The sequence below is a fragment of the Equus quagga genome, chromosome 1 (genome assembly GCF_021613505.1).
Source record: "Equus quagga isolate Etosha38 chromosome 1, UCLA_HA_Equagga_1.0, whole genome shotgun sequence".
NCBI lineage: Eukaryota > Metazoa > Chordata > Mammalia > Perissodactyla > Equidae > Equus > Equus quagga.
Window position 1 is genome coordinate 169,541,204 of NC_060267.1, and position 9,996 is coordinate 169,551,199.

The window sequence follows — 9,996 nt, forward strand, 5'->3', positions numbered from 1 at the left end:
AAAGAGGAACTGACAGAAGAGGAGAGGAACCTGCTGAACAGTCCAGATTAGTCTTTAGCATCATAAAACTGGCCCCCGTATAGGCCTCTCTGTAAGGCTCTGCATGTGGCCTCCTGGCTAACAGTGGGTGACTCTTAGACAACACGACATAACACACACGCGCAAATGCATCTACACACTCATGTGTACACAAACATACACACGTGGATGTATGCCCATATGTGTGAGCTCATGTAAATATGTGAACATGCAGACACATGCGCAAGCACACACGTGCTGCACAACACATACATGAATACACACATGCACACACATGCACAAACCCACGTGCACATGCACAATCAATCCATTAAAGAAAATACTCTTATTATCCCCACTTTGCAGGTAAGAAAACAGAAGCACAGAAGTTTAGTAACCGTCCACATTTTCACAACCATTGATTCCCGTTATTAGAAAAGGACATTAAGATGCTGTTTAAAAAAATAAACAAACAAAATACTATGTTTTGGGGTGTCACTTTTAATGCAAATGACACAGAAAGCCGAAAAGCAGAAGTGGGCAAAGGCATATAAGCAAATGCAAATCTTGAAAAAGTACTGTTTTATTAATATTTGATAAACTAGAAATCAATATTAGACAAAAGATGCCCAAAGAAGGCATTAAAACAGATAAGTCTAACATTAATGATAAGAATTTAATATTGACGAATGAATATAAAAATATTAATTTAATATTAATAAACAATTTACAGTAAAAAGATGGAGTCATCAATCTTTGTGTGCTGAAAAATATTGCATCAGAGTATGTAAAGCACATACTGTTGGGAATATAATTTGTAGAAGAATAAATTTGCAAAAGCACAGTGAGGTTGGGAGATTTGAACATACCTGCATAGTCGGGGTTCTCCAGAGAAACAGAACCAACGGTATGTAAACATACAGAAAGAGAGATTTATTTAGGGGATTGGTTCACAGGATTGTAGAGGCTGACAAGTCCAAACTCTTCAGGGTAGGCCAGCGGGCTGTGGATCCAGGGAAGAGTTGCAGGTCAAGTCCAAAAGCAGTCTCCTGGCATAATTCCCTTCTCCCTGGGAGATGTCAGTCTTTTTCTATTAAGGCCTTCAACTGATTGGCTGAGGCCCACCCACATTATGGAGGACAATCTGCTTTACTCAAAGTCTACTGATGTAAATGTTAACGTCATCTAAAAATATCTTCACATAAACATCTAGAATAATGTTTGCTCAGATATCTGGGTACCGTGGCCCAGCCAAGTAATTCAACACATAAAATTAACCATCACAATACCTTTGTAAGTACTGGACATAGCAAGCAAAAGCAAAGCAAGGATACTGGTGTTGTGAATAATATATTACAAGGGAACTTTAATTGCATATATTTATTTATGCATACGTATTTATGCATATGTGTGCGTAGCAATATAGCTGAATTCTGTACTTCAAGAGCAGAGACTACACAATTCTTTTCCATGCCCCATGACAAGCTTCAAAAATACTGATCACATATCATTCATATGGCCACAAAAAAAGGACTGAATAAGAATTGTGCAAGCCACAGTGAATACGCTAAAATTTAATTCTACAATTTACACTGAAAAGCTCCAACCACTTTGACAAGATTTTAAAATCCACTCTCTTAAATAATGCTTAGATCAAAGAAGAAATAAAAATTTCATTTGCATGTGATTTAGAAAAGAATAATAAGAAGAAGACTCCAAGTTAATACATATTGGATGAGTCCAAAACTAATCTCAAAGAAAAACTAATGAATCTCAAATGCTTTCAGTATTAAACACAAATGAATGGGAACAAATACCCCCCCCCCTTTTAAGTAATTAAAAAGGGAAATTCTAAGTAAATCAAGAATGAAGAAAACCTAAGTAGATAAATAACCCAGAAAAAAACCTGGAAATATTTTCCAAGAACTGAATACCTTCCCTAACAACATCAGGCCCAGAGAATTTTACACGCAAAGGTATTTCAAACCTTTAACAGACAGAAAACTTACGTGTTACGTAAAATGTAACATTTTATGATTTCCGATTCATTTTAAGAAGCTAGAATAAGCCTGATTTTGAAAAACATCCCAACAAAGTTAACCTCCAAAATTAACTATAAGCAAATCTCCCTTTTGAATATACTGATGGTCCCCAACTTACGATGGTTCAACTTACAATTTTTTGACTTTAGATGGTGCGAAGGCGATAAGTATTCGTTAGAAACCATACTTCAAATTTTGAATTTTGATCTTCTCCTGGGTTTGATCTTCTCCTGGATGCACGATATGCAGTATGATGCTCTCTTGTGACGCTGGGCAGTGGCAGCAAGCCACAGGTCCCAGTTAGCCAGTGATCACGAGGGTAACGGCCAATGCGTTTACAACCATTCTCTACCCACACAGCCACTCTGTTTTTCACTTTCAGTACAGTATTTAATACACAAGATATTCAATACTTTATTATAAAATGGGCTTTGTGTTAGATGATTTTGCCCAACTGTAAGCTCATGTAAGTGTTCTGAGCACATTTAAGGCAGGCTAGGCTAAACTATGATGTTCAGTAGATTTGATGTATTAAATGCATTTTCCACATATATTTTCAACTTACGATGAGTTTATCGGGACATAACCTCAGCACAAACCAAGGAAGATCCATATAAGCAAAAATTTTTTTAAAGAACTATTCTAATAATCTAATTGAACTTTTTTCAAGATTACAATCTATTACATTATTTCATTAAAGAATAAAATTCACATTTGATGAAGGATAAGAAAACACTTGATAAAATCCAACTAAGCATGAGAGAGAGTTATCTTAACATAAAAACGAAAGTATCTCTTAGACAGAGTGGTCTAGCATGGGATAGAACAGGTTTCTTGCCAAAAATTTGAAGTCCTGAGCCTCATTCTAGACCTCTAAACTCTGGAAATGGGTTCCCAAATTCTGCATTTTTAACAAAAGCACAAATAATTCTTATGCATGCCAAAGTTTGAGAACCACTAATCTAAATCAAATTAGCTAATTGCATGGTTAACCCTGAAATAATAGAGGCCTTCTCCATTAAAGGCAGGAAAATATAAGGGTGTCTGCTCTCAGTCCAATTAATTATCTCAACTCTGAAAAGCTCAGGTATTGAAATAAGAATCACAAAATAAGAAATAATAGATATAAATATTTGAAAATAAGATCTAACATTATTATTGTTTGAAAGATTATCATCTGGTAAACGCCCATGAACTAAAATCCTTTCATAATGAAAAAGAGGGTTCAATAAGCTGGCTGGATAAAAATTGAGTATACACAAATAAATAACTTTATTATATACTAGCCATAACTGGCTAGAAAAACAATGAGGAGAAAGGGTTCAATTTACAATAGAAAAAATAAATGTATAGACGTAAACTTATCAAAAATTGTTTAGGGTCATTGTAAAAACAGACTCTAAAACTTTACAAAGGCACATAAAAGTATATTTGAATAAACAGACAGAAATAACATTTTCTTAGAGAGAAACACTTATATCATAAAGTACCAATTAACCCATAAATGATTTAAAATTCAGCCATCCAATTTTTAAAACTCAAACACCATTGTCAAAAATTATCTACAAAAATAAACACATAAGACTAGCCATAAAAATTATTATTAAAAAATGAACACAAAGGGCTAGCTAAGAAAATTATGAAAACTAATGACGAGGGCTTACTCTACCTGATATTAAAATCTATCATAAAGCTACAGGAATTAAAACGATTCATTATTGGAGCAGAAATAGTTGGAAAAGTCAGACACCAAGGACAATTTACATAAGAGAACCGAGACCACTGTGCTCTCTCGGTTCTTTTCTGCACCCCCGGCACGTCTGCAGTCTCCAGGAGCTGGAGTGCTGGAGGGCGCCATCATGAAACTCTCTCCTCTCTGTTACACTCATCCCTGGGTGACCTCATTTCTTTTCATGGCTTCAAATACCTTCTCTATGCTTTTGAACCATGAATTTCTATTTTTTGCACCTATCTCTCCTAAAACTCCAGATTCCCATGCCCATTTGCTTGCCATTTTGATGTCTTGTAAGCATCACGAACTTCCCTCATCCAAATCCAAAACCTTAATTTTCCCGCCACAACTGCTCCTCCCCTAGTTCCACCTAGAACTAGAACCGTTTCCTTAGAACCAGGCACCTCCATCCTTTTGGTTGTTCACATCAAAAGATCTAGAGAGGGGCCAACCTGGTGGCCCAGCGGTGCACATGTTCCACTTTGGTGGCCCGGGGTTCACCGGTTCAGATCCCAGGTGCGGCCATGGCACCGCTTGACAAGCCATGGTGTGGCAGGCATCCCACATATAAAGTAGAGGAAGATGGGCACAGATGTTATCTCAGGGCCAGTCTTCCTCAGCAAAAAGAGGAGGATTGGCAGCAGTTAGCTCAGGGCTAATCTTCCTCAAAAAAAAAAAAAAGATCTAGAGAGATATTTTGATCCCTCTGTTTCTCTCAAACCCCACATGTAGTTCATTAGGAAATCCTGTGGACATGCTTTCAAAATATATATCTTGAACACAACCACTTCTCGTCACCTCCTCTGCCACGACACTAATTTGTCATCAGTCACCTGGCTCACTCAAGAGCCTCCACACTGGTCTCCCTGTGTCTCCTCTCACTATTAACAGCTTCAATCACACTTAGAATAAATATCCTTACCTTTGTCCACAAGGGCTGCCTATGTTCTGGCCCTGGCTCTAGTGGTGTGCTGGTAAATGATCAATAATCAGCTCTCTAAAATAAACAATGTATGCACATACTTTCATAAGTTTACTATAAATCTTGTTGATGTAAAGGATGTACAGCATACAATTTGCAAATAGTAATAAACTATACAGTATTCTTCAGTGTAAATTCCATATATCAAATTGATTCTAACAGAATGCTTTATTGTTTTTTTGCCAAATTCTTATTTCTTCAGCAAGCCTATCCCTGCAATTGACAAATGAGTATATCTCCAAAATGAATGTTGGCTGATATATTTCTTTATATTAATGAGTAAGAAGAAAATAAAGCAATGAAAACTCATGCTGGAACTCCACTTGTTCATCAGTGATGCAAGCAACTTTTTTGTTGAATTGGATAATAACTTTTAAATACTGGAGGAATATTTCCTCTATTCACAATGTAACAGCTACAGACACCAAAACTTCTAAGTTTACTCTACATTATTAACATTTTCTCCATCGCTTTAAATCTAGGCAATCGATAAAACGATAAATGAAGCCCCGATTTGTAGAATTTGCTGATTTCTAGGATGAAAATATTCTCACCATGGCTGACATCATGCTACCAACACGATGTCCCTGAGTGCGGAGTCATGAAGAGAGGGGAGGTAACATGCTGTTATGTAGTGTTTCCACGATACGATACAATAGACACAATTAACCTCAAGAGCAGAGAAAATAGTCAAATATAGAAAAAAATAATTAGGAAGTGATGAAATTTGAGTACCTATTATCTTCATTTTTAATACAGTGTTCTTAATTATAAGTTTATATCATTTAATTTTTAATAATGGCTATGTTTAACAACTGGCTTGCAAAATTCCTGAAAATTTGACAACTGGCTCCCATGAGAGGTCAGAGCAGCCTCTAGCACACCACCACCCGGCTTCCCCACCTTCTCATCGCTCCCTTCCCTACCTCACCTGGCTCCAGCCACACTAGGCTCCTCACCCCCTTCAACCCGCCCAGCACTCTCCCACCTCAAGGCTTCAGCACTTGCTGTTCCTGCTGCCTGAAAACTTCTCCAGATGGACCCACAGCTTGCTCCCTTTCACTCAAATCTCTGCTCAGAAGGTGCCATCCATCCCAGGCCACCCCAGTGACAGTGACACTCCAGGCACTCTTCGCTCCCATCACTGCTCTCCTCTTCTTCTCAGCAGTAATTATTATCTGACATTTTGCATACTTTATGTTCAGTGTGTGACTTCTCCTCCCTCTAGTAGAAACTAAATCCAGGAGGAAGGGCCCTGTCTCATTTGTCACTGCTTTGTCCCTGTTGCCTAGAACAGTGACTGGCATATAGTGGGATCCAAAAATTTTCTGCTAGGTGAGTTTAGAAATGAATGTAATGCTATGAAAATTAGAATTTGGCATGTCAAAAAATCTATATAGCTGGGCCCGGCCTTGAGGCCAAGTGGTTAAGTTCACTCACTCTGCTTCCATGGCCTGGGGTCACCGATTAGGATCCTGGGCCCCAACCTACACATGGTTCATCAGGCCATGCTGTGGTGACGTCCCACCTAAAGAACTGGAATGACCTACAAGTAGGGTATACAACTACACACTGGGCTTTGGGGAGAAAAAAAAAAGAGGAAGGTTGGCAACAGATTGGGTCGGGGCCACTCTTCCTCACACACACACACACACACACACACACAAGTCTATATAGAAAATCATAGAAAGGACAGAGAAGCAATGCCATCAATATATAAAAGCTCTTCTAAATCAATTGATAAGTAACACGTGATTATAGGAATAGGAAAAACAAAGGGCATGAGTCGGCGTGACGCTAAAGACGAGAGAGAATCATTTGAAAAATATTCAATGTTTCATTACCAAAGAAATACATAGTAAAGCAATAAATTTCTGGATGTTTTTCTAGAAAATGTATATATATTAACATATACAGTTACATATTAAGTAGCATATAAAAACATGATAATTATATGTTACCATATATAATAATCCAACTTCAGTGTAATGAACTCTTACACACTTCAGAGATAAATTAGCATAGCCTTCTGAAGGACAATTTGGTGTCTTTTTAAAAAGCATAGAACTTCCATGTACTATGATCCAGCATTTCTACTTCTATGAATTAATACTACTAAGGACATAATAAAGGATTCGTGAAAAATGAGGCTTACGTTATCACAATGCTTTTTGTAACACTAAAACGAAAGAAAGAGGAAGAGAAGAAAGAGGAAGAATAAGACCTAAATATTCAACAACCAGAAATTAGAAAAACAATTTATGGGACCTCTATGAAATAGCACATGATGCAGCCATTGAAAATGGAGTTACAGAAGAATGTTTAATAAGACGATAAAATATCCAAAGCATATCGTTAAGCGAAAATCACAGGATTCAAAATAGTGTGTAGAGTAATATCACATAGATAAAAAATAAATGTAAGCATGGAAAAGCAACTAGAAGGAAATAATATTAAAACGTTCACAATAATTATCTTTGGTGCTATTAAGGTGATTTTTCTCACTTTTGTTTTTTGTTTATATTCTCCAATTCTCTACAACAAAATTTTGTTATATTTGTAATTAGAAAAATTAGGGACAGTGTTTTTAACGCTCAAGGAGAGAATGAAAGGGCCTTCTGGAAGTTCCCAAAATGCTCGGGACTGTTCAAGATGACCACGCATACGAAGCACGGGAAAAGACAAGTGAGAAGGCAGGTGGAGGAAGTGTGGATATCTTTTGAGTTCTCCTCCCTCACCTCTGAGGAAAACACACAAAGCCAGGGAGCAGAGACACCCAAACTGCTTACACTTGGATGTCACCAGCAGAAGGCTCTCATCTTGAATGACCTGAGCCTTTCCTAAACTCTTTCTTTAACTCCAAGGAGTGTTCAGCAGAGAACAACAAAGATCGACAGCCCAGAGGTGCCCTACTGAATAAACCTGCCCACAGAGAGGGAAGACCTTGGAGAGGCTCCTTGGGGGTGAGTGACTACACATTACAGAAGGACTCCTCTTGCAGAGATGCACAGTCCAGAATCACGTGCCCTGAGCCACAGGTGACTGCTGGTTGCCCACAATGTCAAGCGTGCATCTCCAGCTGATCCACCCTTGCCTCACAGCCAGGACAGCCTTACCCTTTATCCTGCCTGGTCTCAGTGGTAGGCCCAGCTGATTAACGAATCCACGCAGGTTCCATTCAATTTTTAATCAAGATGCTAATAAAATATACTAATGATAAGAAGGGAGGGCGTTTTTTTTTTAAATGTCAGAGAACTTGAAAGAGCAAGTGGAAAGGATGTCAGAATGTGAGAATCAGACACAGCCACACGGCAGGGACAGTGACAGTGGCTCAAAGGCATAATTGGGCCATCTGCTGTGATGTTCTGCAGGGGGCTGGCGGCCATGTGGTCCAGGCATGACTGAGAGAGGAGGAGTCTAATTAGACTGACTCTGCCTCTTGAGGCAAGTCCAGAAGGCAAAGGCAGACCCTTTCCCAGGGGAGACTCAGTCCCCCAAAGCAGAAGGAGGCCTGGGAGAGGTTTACATGGGGCTTCCCTGCGCCTCTGAGACTGGGCTCCAAGCATCTTCCCTATGGCCAACCCTCTCACTCAATGAGCAACTGAACCTCACAGGGGTCGTCTGAGCTCTGAGAGTATCAGAGTTTGGAAGGCTGTCAAAGATGTCCCTGAATTGGATGAGGAAAAGAAGTGTATTTAAAAGCCCTCAGCAATTTGGGTTGTAAGAACCCAGACCAACCTTGGAGTTCTGAATGACAAGAGAGCTCCATTGTGATGACAAGCACAGGGGTTTACCCTAAAATTCTTAGATCCACAGATCGACTGCCAGGCTGCGGACCCCGACTTCAAAAAGGCACTGTATTTGGCTAGAGGCAGTGTCTATCTCTGCAGATTTTCTGCTGAAGTTTGAAGACCAGTCTGGTGCCCAGTCCTAAATGGCAAACACTACAGCACCCCTCAAAAATGGGACACAGAAGTACGGGTAAGATGGATTCATCAAGAAAATAAGAAACAACGATAATTAATTACTATTTAAGCCCATGAATTTAATTCTCTTTTTTCTTAAATTCCCAATGCAATGGTCAAAAGAAAGAGAAAGACAACAAGAAAAAAATCTCTGTGAGAAAATAAGGAAGATCTTTGATGAAATTTCATAATCTTAAGCCTCCAGATGGAAGAATCGTGTACCAGTTTCTGTCCCAACACAAATTAAGGAAGAACCTCCCTGAAAAGCCAAGTTACATGAGATTTCCCCAGGAGAATGTCCCATCTCCAATCCTCCAAGCTCACAGAAATAGTCTAAAACAGAGGGTGTGCCAAGGAGCAGTTAGAGAGGAAACCCTGCTCTCTTGAATGACTGAGATAGCTCCAGAGCATGCCCAGAGAGTGTCTTCCTAGAATGTCTATGTGGTGCCCCCTGACTCTCGTCCCTATGGTGTTGTCCTAGGGCCTTGGGATCAGGCCCTGGTTCCAGGAGAGTGGCCTGGTGAGAAGATCACTCCCACTGCCCAGTACAGTATTTCTTTCATGGTACGGCAGGAAATCAAACCAGAATAGTGCTGACACAATGATTGTGGGTGACTGTCATTCATGTTGGACACACAATGAGTTCAGGTCTCTGGGCTACCACCGACCTTTGTGCTTAGGCTGTATGGAAGAAACCATGCATTGACTTCATCCATCCAGGTTCTCACTGCATGCTCTCTCTGGTGGCATCATGCTCTTCTGGATCAGTCTTAAGCTGTGCTGGATGAGTCATAGTCATCCTTTGGGGGAACGGGACCACTCTTCTTGCTTTGTCCACAGGCCCCTCAACTACCCTTTCTGCTTGTAACAGGGTGCTGTTGACATTGAAAAAGATCACAGTCTAGGAATGTAATGATGATAGCTTAAAGAGTTCAAGGGAAGATACGGTTGGGAGATGTGTCATTCTACATTTGTGCTACAATTTCAAAGTATAAACTTAACATGACCAGAAAACTAATTATCATTCACATAGTCTTTTGCATTCTAAGAAAGGCTTGTATTTGTGGGCAACTAAACAAAGCACAGTCACAGCCTTTGAGAGTCTTTGGAAACCAGTATTCAACGCAGCTTTGAATAATGCAGCATCACAAGTAACAATATAACTGGCATAGACAAAGACATTAGGGAACTTCAGAGTCAAGAACATCTATGTTGTCTCAATACAAACAGGTCCAGAGGCATGATGTTGTATATAAT